The sequence below is a fragment of the Sarcophilus harrisii genome, chromosome 6, assembly GCF_902635505.1.
Source record: "Sarcophilus harrisii chromosome 6, mSarHar1.11, whole genome shotgun sequence".
Taxonomy (NCBI): domain Eukaryota; kingdom Metazoa; phylum Chordata; class Mammalia; order Dasyuromorphia; family Dasyuridae; genus Sarcophilus; species Sarcophilus harrisii.
This window is the reverse complement of record NC_045431.1, coordinates 112,407,548-112,423,108: the sequence shown is the minus strand read 5'-3', so window position 1 is coordinate 112,423,108 and position 15,561 is coordinate 112,407,548. Positions and strand designations below refer to the sequence as shown.

Here is a 15,561-nt window from a genome sequence, read left to right as displayed (position 1 = left end):
ACAATAGTACAAGTGAAATGATGATCACCTAAATTTTGATGGGAACTGAGCAAATAGAGAAAAAAGGTACAGAAGCAAGGGATGTTTTAGATAAACATTGATAGGACCTAATGTCTTATTGGTTATAGTGACGAGACAGAGGAAGAAAAAGCAAGTTTTAATGTGGCATTATGAACGAAAATGACAGGGAGGGTTGTGGTAGTCTGGAGAGAAATAAGAAAGTTTGGATAAGGGGCAGATTTCCAGGTTAAAAAAAAATGGTTGGTTGTCCTTTGTCCTTGAGAGAACCAAAATGATATCACTATGTTAAGAGTCAAGTTGTAATGTGTGGAGTTGTCTGTCACAGGTCAGATCCAAATAGTCCCTATTGAACATTTGGGGTAGCTTCTCTAACTTTGGATATCTTGTGTTTCTTTTGGCATAATTCAATTCTGCTTTGCTCATAAAGCACAGCACTTTCTCTGATGAGGGCATGCCATGCAGGGTGCTCCTGTGCCAGTGTCTCCCATGCCATACAATCAACTCTAAAGTTATTAAGAGATACTAGACATATAGATAAGTTAGATAAGTTCAACAGGCAATTAGTTATATAAGACTGAATTTCAGAAGAGAAATGAAAGTTTAGTGACTTGGAAACATCAAGGCCAATGTCAAACAATCAATGCCAAACATCAAATGCATTAAATCATCAGAAATGGCTAAGATCTCTAAAAGAGAATAAAAAAGCATCCAAGACAAGAGTTTTCCAACAAGTGAGACTGAAGATGTAAGCAATAAATAATGCACCATTAAAAGTGACCAGAAAACAAGTATGAAAAGAGTCCAAAAAAGATAACTGAAATTGTTTTATTTCTTTAAAAAGAACAATGAATGGATGCTGTTCTTTGTTGTGGTTGAGTCATTTCCATTATGCCTGCCTTTTTGAGGTCATTTAGGATTTTCTTGGAAAAATACTGGAGTGATTTATATTTGCTTCTACTTTTTACTCTGTTTTATAGATAAAAACTGATGCAAGCCAAGTTAAATGATTTGCTTAGGGTCCCACAGCTAATAATGACTCATCCTAATTTTAAATTCAGTGCTATATTCACTTCACCACATAAATGCTCTAAATAAGTGGATGGATAGTAGTAACCTATAAGTAATATGATAAAATTATAACAATTCACAATTTTGCAAAATGCCAATGTGGAGAAAATGATATCTACAATGCCATTTCTCAAGCTACAAGTCAATTGTGATTTATGTACTCAACACATTTATCAATATTATATATTCGTATATACACACACACACACACACACACACCTATATATATATATATATATATATATATATATATATATATATATATATATATATAACTAGGTGATGATAATGATACAAAAGAATTGTAAGAGTCATTTTTTGAAATTTGTAATCTAATTGAATACAATAAATACTAATGATGCAGGTAAAAGAATCAAGTGCAACAAATAGCAACATTAACACAAAATTGCTAGATATACTTACTTTCTTAGTCTCAGTGTCAGTGATATTTGGGAGAAAAAAACAAAACAAAACAATTCTAATACCAAATCCACAAAGTAAGGATGTTGAGAAGAATTTTTGACCATGAGACCATTACTAGAAAACAAAATGAAATGAATTGCAGCAAAGTAATAATCCTTAAAAAATAGAAGAAATGATGATAGACTTCAGCAAATACATGATTGTCAATTTAGGGATTTAGTGGATCTGTGCTCTCTTCTCAAACAACAACGGAGACAAATGGAATGGATTGAATATATTTATACTGTTTTTGAATGATCTACATTAGAGTCTGTATGTGAAAAAAGTCTTAATGCCTTGGGATAAAAATTTGTAAATTAATTTATAAGTGTATGTATGCACGCATGAAAATCTAATGGAACAGCTTCAGTCAGTAATCAAACTGATGCATCATTCTTCATGTGTTTATCTGCCAAATAAAGATGCAATCAAGTATGAAATTTGAAGTAAGAAAATAGAGAAAGAATGACAGACTGATAACCTTTCAACTCTACTAAATAAATAACACATAATTTCATTGAACTAATAGAACTTTAAACTTGGAAATAAGAAAGCTGATGTTGCTTAAGACATACTATGGAGAAGAATAGGAGCACACACCTTAAGGTTCCTACTACTATTATATAGGGGGGAAAAAGGGGAAATATAAAAGATTTTATGCCAATATACAATTATTACTTTCACTTTGTATTTATTTTGATAACTAGAGGGAAGATACCAACATAGTAAGTTGATTAGTTTTGATGAGGATTCTCAAAATGAGGTCTATAGACTTATAAAGGCTGTCCCAAAAATCTTAGTGCAGTTTTAAAATTTAATAGCTGAAAATGGCATTCACTTTTTGAAACACCCAGTATTTTTCAATATCTTCAGAAATCTATTTCAACAATATTGTTTTCTTGTAATTCTAGGGAGTTTTCATATTTAAAAAAACTTAATTTATTTGGTTTCATCAATTTATCAAAGGGGACCTTGAGAGAAACAGGATTAAAAATCATGCTCTACAAAAATTTTGCATAAAAACAATTGCCAGAATTACATATTATAATATATTGTGAAGTGTCTATGATTGTCACAAATAGTGGAAACATAAAAATTATAAAAATAGAGATACATATAAAAGTTTTGGCACATACATGAAGTGTCCAAAATTTTAATGAAACTTTGCACTTTAAAACTTCATTAAGCCTTTCAGAACATTTTGTATATTCATCTTCTGTTATGTGAAGTTATTGGTTCAAGATCTTTAGAACATTAAAATTTTAGAAATAGAAAAGAGATGTTTTACATAAAAAGGAAAGGAAATTCCAAATATTTATGCAAGTTCAGCAAGTAAGGTAGTAGTAAAAGCAAAACTAAAACCCAGGTATTAAATCATAAATATTTCTAGTATACCAAAGTACTGAAATAATATATTGTTCCATTATACTGATAAACTTAAGAAATAATGCATAATTTAAGATTAAAAGATTCGACAAAACATTTCAAGAAGAATATGGTCCTACATTAGCTTTAAAAATAAACATCATATGTGCTTTTGATTCAAGTTGTAAACTTTGGCCAATACTGACTATTGATCAGATTTGCATAAAAATGGTATGTTGTGATTTCTACCACTATAATCCTTCAAGTACACACCCTACAAATATAGCAAGAAGCTCTAACATGGAATCCAATACAATCAATAGTATAATTTGTGAATGCTAAAGAAGAGTTTTCTTAAACTATACATGTAATAGCTAACTGTCTTGTTATCTTGAGGGATTGCTTAAAATTAAATACTACTTAGTAATGTTTTTAGATTTTATTTTATTAGGATTAATTTGCTTCACTATACTGTAACTTAATGTGCATGTATAAACCGTTTATAATTGTTTTCATTTTTCTGGTCAAAGTAAATACTTTCAATTATTTTAAGAGTCTAAATTTTTAAATAGTACCATATGCTTCACTGACTTATTGCCAATTAGAATATTGTTTCATTGAAATTGTTAGGTTTCTGCACACATTTTAAATAGATAATTAATATAATGGGTAAATAATTAATCCATAAATATCAACAAATTAATCATCTTTTAACTGGCTGTCTGATCCTCAGCTATTGATATAAAAAAAGAAACCTTTGCCTAATTAGAAACTCTCAGAATTATATACAGTAATCTTTAAATAAAGTGCCTTTATGGAATGTACTAATAAACAGCTTAAATACCATTTATTAAGCTAAAATAAATTTCAAAAGAACTCAATGGTTACTATCTGTGTCAGTTTGTCTGCCTCATAAATATGTTTGTATGTATTTGCATATAAAAACTAAATCCAGCTTTTAATGTAAAAATACACATTGGAATGTCGCTACAAAATTAAAATGAAGACAATAGGTGTACTATGCTATAGAAGTACTAACTGCAGCATATGTGCACATATGAATGCATAGATGTGTCTGTGTATACATATACGTGTGTATACATCTTTATAGAATCATATGAATATAAATTATTACCCAAAATAGTGAATTCATGCTAACTTCTTTAATTTTGATAATGAAGTAAACATAATTTAAATAAATAATCAAAATGTCACATTAATAAAAAGATTTTTTAATTAAACCAAGAGAAAAGAAGAAATGCATGCAATTGTGATGTACTTAATGATTTGTATTAAATGTATTCTAAAATTCTAGAAAAAATTAAATGATCCATTTTCATAATTCAAGCAGACTTCATTTAATTAGCATACAAAATAATTGATAGCTTCTGTTTTTCCTTTTAAATGTGATTCTTCTGAGTTTACCCTTATCAAAATATAATCAATTAAGCATGTATTTCAAGAGGAAGAATTCTATTTTCTACTTTGGGGGTCCCTAAGGTAACACTATGAACTTTGCCACATTTATTTTCCAGTAATATTTTTGCTAAATCTCTAAATTAACATCAAGCAGGATATTATCCTGTTATGTCATTATTTTACTGGTAGTATATATTAATTACAATTTAACTACTTAAAGTTCTTGAGAAACCATGCTCAAGAGTCCTAAGTTTCCAAGAAACTCAAATACAGATTGTTTTCAGTGGGTGTAAGTACACCCACAGCTTATATCTAGAAATGTAATCTTTTAATTAATGGAGTTGACATTCATCAACAACTTGTTCACATTTCTTAATGGATAAGTGTTGAGAGTTAATCCATGTTCCACTTATAATATAACAGCTATAATTAAAATACTTTCCACATTTTAAAAGGATACAATAAATGCTAATGAATCTTTACTAATTCATCATGACTTTGTGATTCCATTGATTTGACTACAAGGTAGAAAATATAGTAATTTTAAGCAATTCATTAATCAATTAATTAATGCCTAAAAAACAAAATTATATCAAAATCAACCCAATTTTCTAATTAATTGCAAAAACCCACAAAAAGAAAGTTTCATGAATAGAATTTTGAGTGAGATAAAAAATGAGATAAGGAAATCTGAAGTTTCTGTGACACTCAATTATTCATATTAACATAAATACTTCTTTTAAGAGCTATAAAATAATGTTATTTCTTAGCTACTAAATATTAGCTACTAAATACTAAATATCCTGATTTCTTTTACATAAAAATAAGAATATTAACAAATAGATAGGTAGAGAACTACAAATAAACAATCTGAAAATATGCATATATATACAACCATTATATTAATATGAAATGTCAATAGAGGAACTCAACAAGGAAGTAAAGAGTGCATATTGTACTTGTAACTAATGTCTGATTGAATCTACAATATTTACTGCTAGAAAAACTTTAAATAAACTGCATCTACCCCATTAGACAGATTCTGATTTCTGTTACAATTTTAGACAACCTAAAATGGGATCATATAATATAATTAAGCATACATTATCAGTCTTCTAATTTGTCAATATTCAAAGAACTGAATTAAAGTTAGAAATGCAATTTTGCTGTCTGGGGGTTTCTTTGTTTGTTTTTATTTTAAAGAAGCTGATCAAAGATATTTTTAAATCTATTGAATTATTAAATTAATTTGGTAAAATTATGCATAAATGAGTTGGTAAAAACATGGTTTTCATAGCAAATTTCTTTTTAAAATTGAATAGTTCAGTAAAAGTTAATATAAATGACCAGCACAGTTTTGTGATGTGTCAAATGAATTAGGAAAAAAATTGAAACATATTTCACCTTCCTGGAATAATTACTATATTATGGTTCTCAGACTGTTAAATGTCGATGTTAGGACATAGAATATTGGTTGAAAACTTCACGATCTTAGTATAAACTTGTATCATGTTTATTCAAAGTATGCTATGCATACAATGGCTGCTTAGAATGGGATTTACTTTCAAGTAAAATTTAATACCTTACACAAATATTTATTTTTCTTTCCCTAATTAAGAAATTCAAACAATCTTCATAAATCTTAGGCAAAAGTCATATTCTGCCACATCACATTATATGGCATATCAAAACTAATAATAGGAAGATAGAAATGTGAGTATCTTACTTTATATTTTTTAAATGATTTTAACTTTTTAAAAATAACAACCTAAACATACTTAAATATAGAAGTGAAAGAAAGAAAAAAAGGTGACCCTAGATTTTCTTCTCCTGACCTTTTTACACATTTAGAGATTTAAAAAAATTCAGATCTCAATCCAACAATTACGATAATTGTTAAAAGAACAGAACACATGTATCTCGTACTATATAATAAAACCCAGAGTAAGACTGAATGTCAAAATAACATTGAAAGGGCATTTTAAAAAGAACACTAATCAAACTGAAATCTGGTGGTCCCTAATCTTCAATTGTTAATATAAACTCTATTAAATAGGTCCTATTAGAGAAACCATTTCTAATCAGGTCATTTTCTCTTTAAGAGTAAACGATGATAGTTTCCTAGAGAGAGAATAATATTTCCACAAGCATATCATCAATACATACTTTCTCTAGTAACCACTATTACCAATGGTCCCTTCTGGAAATATGTCCTCCGAATTCCTTTCAATCTTAGATTTACCTCAGATTCTTTGAATATGACATTGCATTTAAAATAAGCATTAGGGAAGATACTCAGTTTAGTAGAAGAGGACAGATGTGAAACCAAAAGAATGAGAGAGAGAGAGAGAGAGAAAGAGAGAGAGAGAGAGAGAGAGAGAGAGAGAGAGAGAAAGAGAAATCCATAATGTATTAAAACGTCTAACTTAGTTGTATTTCATATCCTTTCCATGTACAACATTTCATTGAACGGGTTTTTTTTTTTTTAAACAAATATGCTTCTGAAACAGCACAAGAGCATCAGCAGAGTTTTATAGTTTATTATCATGTTCTCTTTCTGTTCTCATGCAAAAGTTTTAAATGACTTTTTAATAATTTTATTTAATTTTAGAGTTATAAGTTGATTTTTGAATTATAATTTGTATTGAAAATTTCCTAATTTGGACTATATGTAATAAAAATATAGAAATCAAGAAATACATTTAGACTTTTTATTTTTGAATCATTTTAGGATTACATCAAACTTTTTTGCATTATTCACGGCAATTAAACTTTTGAGAGTGGTAGATTAACTGTTGGGGACAGAGAAGTCATTAAGTGATCTAATTCACCTTCTCTATTATGAAACCAAAGCTAAGAGGTTCAATGATTTTTTGGGATGGTAAATCTGAAAGGAGGCCAATTTCTAAAACTTTCTAGAATAAGTAAAAGCAATTGAATTAACTTTTAAATAATTGTTATATTAATATGATTATATTATAAATACATGGGTACTTTATTTCTCCAGTTTAAAAGAAAATAATTGGCAATTTAAAGTGTACTTAGTTATTAAGTATCTGAAGTCTAGTATCAAAAATTCATAATTCAGAGAAATATATATATTTTAATTTCCCTTGGTAGGATATTGTTCTAATTCTAGGTATTGTGAAATGCTCAATAAATTTTGGAAATCAATATGTATTAAATAATGAATAATGAAGGTTTTATGTTGATTCCCCCCTCTCTGTATGAAGATAATTCCCACACCATTGTCATGCCTATTGCAAAATAGAGTAGAAAGAGCTAAATACTAGTAGTTTCATGTTTATTTTTATGCTCTCCCACTGACCAGCTATACCACATTAAGCCCTTAAGACTCAATACCTTCATCTCTAGAATGGGTACAATACAATTTGCCTCTGCCAAGTTGAAGAACATTCTGTGAAGATAAATGAGAGAAAGTATATGAATTGTTTCAACAGTAATTAAAAGAACTGCACTGCATATATTCAAGTTATTGCTACCTTAATTCTCATATAAACAAAGAAATAGGGGAAAAAAGAATATTTACAATATCTTTTGTCTATCTATCTGAATTTGTGACTGTCATATTTTGGGCTGCCACACAAATTACGTAGTTATTGTAATTTTAGGAAGAAGGATCTCCAATATAATCGAATTACTGAAAAGCTTGTATCAATTTCTTTTGTTTCTATTCTAACCATTACAGCAAATTATTTTAAATACCCCAAGTATGTTGTTGCAATGAAAGAAGTATAAACTTATTGTCCTTAAGTTACCAAACAATATGGAATTAGGTAATTAACTCTTTCTAATCTTAATAATATATGTTCACAATCAAAGTGAAGTTACTTTCATCTAAGCAACTGAAATTATTTTCAGCTATACTATGATCCACTTTCAAACGTCTAATTATAGAACAGATGCCGGTAGTCTGAATGAAAGTGGAGTAAAATAAGTAGAAAGAGAGAGAAGAAAACTTGACAGAATACAGATTATAAGAGTGCATATAATTTATATACAAATGTCATGTATATGACACACATATATGTATATATGTCAAACTATATTGCAATTGCAAACTGAATTTGCAATTTCATATGCAAGAATCAAAGTTGTCTTTCCGACAAGTGGTTACAGATGGACATATGTATTCATTTTTATAATTTCCTTTCACTATGATTAAACAAGGATAAATTATTTTTATGTCTTGTTCTAATACAGTTTTCCAGTGCTCCATCTACTGGATGTCCCTACATTTCCAGCACTAACGGATAACCCCTAAAAAGTAACACGAACTAATTCAGCAGGTGGCTTCAACAATCTCAAGCCTTAACTACGCTGCTGTGAAAGTTAAGACTTTTTTTTTTAAAGAGACACTAGTTTCCTATACACAAATAAACAATATACAACATATTCACAAAAATGCCCGATTTAATAACAGAAGGTTTCAGTTAATATGTTCCAGACAAGGCAAACTGCAAAGGTAGGCGGACACATATTAGGTTTAAGAAATATCCCTAAATGATGCAGATTTCGAGAACAATAGTAATGGGGGTGTAATTTTATTTTATTTGTTTAAAGGCTTTGTTTCAGCTCTTGCCTTAAAACAAACAAACAAATAAAAAACAGAATTCTAAGGACAAAAGTTTCAAAGCACTGTTTAGTCTGCCAGAAAGCAAAGCACACAGATCTCTTAAACCGACATTAGGTTTTCCCCGTCCAAGAATTACCAAAAGATCAAGTAGCCCTCAATCTTCGGGTCTTCAGAGCAGGCTGCAAAGAAGTCACGTTCCGGCAACAAGGCTGATGCACTTTCCTCCCTTCTCCATCTGCTGTCACAGACGGGACAATGTGCTGCTGCTGGCCACCGGTCACTGCTCGGATGCTGAGCCTGCTGCCGCCGCCTGCACCTCCAAAATGGGGCTACTGTAAAGAAAGGGTTACTCCTCTCTGGGAGTCTAGTGGCGGCAATCAAACTTCAACCTGCTTTAAGCTATCCTTCGGCTTCCTAGAAACTTACATGCCTCCGGGTGTGGGAGTACCACGGAACACCGTTATCTTCATACACAGAAGGAACGAGGAGGCAAGGAGATGCTATACTAATGAAGGACACCCCAAACAGAACAGACTGCTGAGTTAGAGAGAGGTGCCTCTTTTGCAGAGATGGACTGCACCGCGTCTTCGGCCCATCCAGCCCACCTCCCTCACCTTCTCCCATCCACAAATAATGACCCAGGTTACCCAGGGAAGGTGGCTGCCCCTGGCGGAGGAGGGAGATCGACTGAGGCAAAGTTTGACAAACGACCACCACTCCTGGAGGAAGAAGCCCGGTAGCCCCAAATACACACTGCGTAGCAGGAGTCATGCAAAAATAGACATAATTTTTAAAAGTGCGACGTACCTTTCTGCCGTGTCCAGGCACCGCCCGGGAGGAAGTGCCTGAAAGGTGGTCGTTAGGTGCAGGTGCAAGTGCAAGTGGTGGGGTTGGCAAGGGGTCCCCCTTGCAAGCCAGTCTTCCTCGCGCTCCAAGGTGTGCTGGGAGGAGGAGGCGGCGGTCTACGCCGCCTCTGCCACTGCCGGCCGGAGGGGCGGGCAGCAGCATCAGCAGCCGCCGCCGCAGCAGCAGCAGCAGCAGCAGCAGCAGCAACACCACGGGAGACTCCGGGCAAAGCACACAGTCACTTGGATAAGTGAAGTTGGGGCGGCCTCAGCTGCAGCCCCGGCAACCGGAGAGAGCAACACGTCTGGTGTGAACTTTACAGTTTCAGTCGGGGGGAATATACACACGCACGCACACACATGCATACATACACACACGCACACCCACCCACACACACGCGCCGCGCGCCAAAGGAGCACCTCTCCTAGTCTAGCGAACAGGAGCCGGTGTCTCTCTCTGTCCTTCGCTTTCTCTCTCCCTCGCTCTTATTGGCGGGGAGGTTATTGTTTTATTTATTTATTTCCTCCCCCTCTCCCTAGTTTCCCCCTCCCTTCTCCTCTCTACGCTCCCTGCTCCTCCTCCTCCTCCTCCTCCTCCTCCTCCTCCTCCTCCTCCCTCCTCCTCCTCCTCCTCCTCCTCCTCCTCCTCCTCCTCTTCCTCTTTTTCCCCAAGTCAGTCCCTGGCAGTTGGGTCTGCAGCTCAACGAAGCTGCTCCTTAGCTGACCACAGATCCAATTTGCCTGGGTTGCTGGTGTATTTGTACGCGCGACTGGGGAGGGGTGTCTATGTTGGGGTAAGGCGGGGCCGGGGGTGATGGTGGCGAGGAAAGGGGAGAGGGGAAAGGACAAGGAGAAAAAGGAAAGGACTAGGGTGGGGGCCAAGATGCTGGGGGAATTTTTTTTTTTTTGCCCCTGCTACTGAGGGCGTATAGGATGATGCTCAAGGAAGAACCCCCAAGTTCTGAGGTTGGAGGAAAGGAAAAAACACCCCTCTGCTTAGTGTTTGAAGAATTGGAGGTTGCTGCGTACAGCCTGGCGGCTGGAGGCAAGATGTGAGCCGAATGTTGACGCTGACTGCGACCTCTCAGACACTGCTGGAGGAGCTGCTCGGAGCGGAGGGTTCTGTGCCTACCACTGCGCCAGCCACACTAGCATTATGTTCTTCTTCTCCTCCTCCCCTTCTGTTCCCTCCTCGTCTTCCTCCTCTCCTCCTCCTCCTCCTCTTCTTCCCCCTCCTCCTCCTCTTCCTCCTCTTCCTTGTCCTCCTCCTCCCTCTCTCACTCCCTTCTCTTCCTCCTTCTCTTGCTCCCTTCTCGTCCTCCTCCTCTTCCTTCTCTTCCTTTCCTGCTCCTCTTACTCGGTTTCTTCCTCTTCCTCTTCTTCCTCGTCTTCTTTGACCAAAAAGATCTCAGCTTCTGCTGCCCCCTCCTTCCCTTCCTTGATTCTCTAATGCTTTCATTAACCCCTCAGAAACACTGATGAGCATCGTCATTTAGTCACGAAGACGTGAGTTTGCATTTGTTAATGATTTAACAGTGCTATACCAAACGTCTTCCTTCATGTCCCCCTTCCGACTCGACTCCAACCCTTTCGGCTGTTCCCAAACTCTTCGCAAAGATGGAGCTCATCCTCTTGGGCTTTTGTTTGCATGCCCGCTGTTTAGTGAGAGGGTAGAAGAAATGGAAGCTGCTGGCTATCCATAGAACATAGCAACTAGAGCTTCTGATATCTAAACGATTCTCCAAAGGCACCACAGAGATTGGCACTGGTATTGGCAGCAGCTTCGGCTTGCTTGAATTGCCTGTGCTGTTTGCCTCAAAGACTGAGACAGAGCAGGTTACTGATTCTCATGGTCCCAGCGTCCTTCTGTGGTTAGCAAAGTAAAAATCCCTAATGTCTCTCCATCCAGTTTGGATTCATTGATGTCCTTAGAGCAGTAACCTGGCCTGGAGACTTAAGCATTGTTTCAAGCGGTGTCCAGGGTGGCCTTGAGATAAACAAGCCCTGACTTGCGAAAAATTCTTCCTTCCATCCTCATGATGCTGACCCTGCTTCCGGACCATTTTTCTCATGCACCATCAGTTGAGGCTCCTTTAGCCCTAAGTAAGCATCTTCTTAAAGCTTTTAAGAAGATCATCAAGGGGTAATAAAGGGTCAAAAAGAAAGTAAGATCCACTGGGTAGGGGCAGTGTGAATCAGATTACTTGATAACCAAATCTATCCCAGATGATGGGCATTTTCAGCCTGTTAGTTTCCAGATAAGCAACATGTTCCCTACATTTAGTGGACAATGTTGTTGAATCAATTGGCATCCTTTCTTTGATTATGCCTTAAATTTTCCTAAGATTTTTGTTAGATTAAATTAATAATCTTGGGAAAGAAAACTAGTATCCTGTTCTCCATGAGTAAAACATAGTAGATCCTAACTGGATTAGAAGAATGAGTACAGCTTAAACCCAAGGACTAAAGCTGAAAAAGACTAGCTAAAGCAATTAAGGCAGGAACACAAACAAAAACAATAGAGAAGAGCACTGAGAGAAAATAAATGGAAAAAACTCAAACATGATTAACCTGGGTATTGGAGGTCCCTATGATATGCCTTCTATGGAATGACTTCTAAATCACTCAGATTTATACTCCACAATTTGCTTGCTATTTCATCATAGGTGCCATTTCTTCACTGTGGCCTTCAAATTTTCCATCTATAAGTTAAGGAGATTGGATTCAAGCTTCTTTCAACTTCAACATACTCTGAGTCTGACTCATTTTGATAATATTTAGAAAATCAAATATATGTCCAATGAAGATATTGAACTATCTGATCTCCCTTCAAACTGTAACATCCTGCAATTCTGCTCATATTGTACCCAATTATTTTCCATCTTTCTGTACAAGCTTTGTCATTTTTAGTTTCAATACTTGAAATCTTGTGCGAAATATGATGTATTCTTGATTCCCATCCTCTTTTCTCTCCCTATTGACTTGAAGAAATGGATCATTTAGAGTAGAATGGGGAGATTATCTTTGTTCATTCAATATATATCCTTTTATATCCTATTTTGTCACTTCATTGTGGTATGAAGGAGAGTCTGGATTTCAGCATCCATATTATAATCAATGAGAAAGGATGGAAAGAAGCAAGGGAATCCAGGAAAGAAGAAAGAGTCTAAATGTAAGAATAGAGGTGGAAAGGGAAATTACTCTATCCTTAACAATGATATCAGATTCAATAGTATTCCCACTAAAAAACCTCCAATGGGGAATTTACCAATATCACAGGAAAAACATAAATTAGTAAATATTAGCCAGCTTTACTACTTTATATACTTAACATCAGCAAATGATAGGGTATCATAGGGAACACAAAAGCTATACAAAAAGCATGGCAAATCACCAAAAGGTAGGAAGCATCTTAGAAAAGTAGTGGAAGGATGCTGATGACCAATTGAATACTTCCTGATTTTTGTCAAGTGTAGACCTGCTTTCAGCATTTTTGTAAGAATCAATGAGATATTTATTTGAAAAGTGCTCTTCAGCAATACATAATTTGTTATCTCATCCAAGGACGAATTTATTCATTTTTAGAAGTTCTGTTATATTAAATTAAAATTTACAAAATACTGCAAAGATAAAATCACAACATTTATGACATTCTTGTACAAATCAATCATCATTCTAGGTCATGCTTTCTGAGATTTAATCTTTGTGTGTGCTGCTTATCTTTTACTTATTGATAATCAATGAATAAAAAAGTACAAGTATTTATAAAACACTTTTCTGTTTTGCCCAAGAGTAGGTTTGTAGAATCTGAAACAAGGAAGGGGGAAAAGAAGGCTAAGACCTGTGCCATGTCCTTGAGGTATTTTTAATTTAGTTGAAGGAGACAACCACAACAATAGAGAATATTAAAAAACGGCATATAATCAGAATCTCATTTTTGGTGGGGAAAAGTATAAAATGTTCAGAGTAGGAAAAAATCAATATGAATCATTGTAATAAGGAAGCTTCATGAAGGAGAGTTGGACCTTTGAGATTGGGTAGAATCAAGCAATCACACAATTAATTATTCTGTGCCTACTATATATTAGGTGCTACTTTCAAGGAACTTTCATTTTAGCCAGGATTGAAAAAATATACATATACATACACATAGATAGATAGATAAGATGGAAGCTATGATAAATATATACATATATGTATATGTGTGTGCACATCTATATCTATGTCATTTGTCATATCTCCTAATTAATATATTACATTTCTATCACCTATATCTTTTATCTCTGTCATTGCTCTTTATCTACATCTATCCATAAAATAAATATATTAGAAACAGGCAATTTAGGTAGGGGTGAAAGAGGTTATAAGGTGACATTTGACCTGAATCTTAAAGTAAATTAGAATTTCGGTGGGTACAGAGCAGTGATGAAATTTCATGTTGGACATATAGCATGAGCAAAAGCGCAACAATACTGACTTTGTCAGATAACAGGGACTGGGAACAATTTCGTCTAACTAGAACTGGGAGTTCTTGTTTTTAGACACAGCCTGAGCTTTGTTTACCTTATCCTTAATTTAGAATGAGATGGTGAGTGAATGTCACAGTTAGATTCAATTGACATTAAACATTCCAGGCCTGAAATATCTTTGACTCTGAACTCAATATTCTTGTAGAAACCTGTGTACAGATGCTTCCAACTTTAAGAAATCTCTCATACATTGTTTCAGATTTTGAGATAGAAATATGAAGTATTTATGCCCTAATTAGTCTTACTGGAAAAGGTGTTCATTTGTTTAAAAAAGGATTCCCCGATGTGTTATTTTAGTTTTTTGGAGAGTGGGGGTGAAGCAGACTGTGATTTCACGAGTGTCAGCAACTCTTTCAGTCCTTGGAGACTGATACCTGCTCAGAAGTTTACCATCTTAAAAAAAAAAAAAAAAAAAAAAGAATGGTGAAGTTAGATGATTTACTCAAAATCATACAACCATTAAGTATCAGAGAAGGAATTTGAACCCACTTTTTCCTGACTGAAGTCAGCTATTTTTGTTCCATATCTTAATGCTTCTCACTGTTCTTTTAAAGAAAGAATACAATTCAATTCAACATTTAATAAAGAGTTACTGGGTTTCATTGTTCCCTGCTCTAATGGAACTTATAGTCTCATGGATGAAATGATATACATACCCTAAACTATAATATTAAATAACATACAATAACTGTATAACAGAAGGAAAATAACTTTTTAATGAAGGCTGAGAGGAGAGCAAAGAAATTATTAACTACTGAAGGAGATGTAGCACATGTCCACTACTGACACTGGCAGGTTGGATTCCCAGATGTTAGCAGCTACATCATCCTTCAGAGGTCTAAGGGTATTTCAGAGGTATTAGAAATACTTTTTCTAGGATTATAAATCATAAGCCCCACCATTGTGCACTGATAGTCAATTGATATCAATTAGTCAGACCTAATTAGCTTTTAGAAATAAATGTTTCCTAAGATATTATTGTAAGGACAATTAGTACATTTCTCTTCTTCCCTCTCCTTCTGTGCACAAAATCTGCAACACATTTTTTTTTCCATCGTACATATTACACCATTCTGGGGTCCAGTTAAAATTGAATTCAAATTTAGAGAATATATATTGCAAATTTGTACCTCTGAATTCCTGAGGATTGCAAGTTCTATTTTCTTTTTCATGTGACCATCATAATAATTGTATTGTGTAGCTTTCTGCTGAAATCATTATAGTCTTCAATCTGTCCTCCTTAATATGTTTTTTG

At 34.4% G+C, this 15,561-nt stretch overlaps 1 long non-coding RNA gene across 1 annotated transcript in view; it reads right to left on the bottom strand.

The window, feature by feature from the left end:
* Positions 1–10,278, bottom strand: part of LOC116420023 — a 650,117-nt gene extending 639,839 nt beyond the window's left edge. Inside the window, exon 1 of the long non-coding RNA XR_004230350.1 lies at positions 9,740–10,278. This is a non-coding gene — a long non-coding RNA (uncharacterized LOC116420023). The remainder of the gene's footprint in view (positions 1–9,739) is intronic.
* Positions 10,279–15,561: the final 5,283 nt, after the last annotated feature.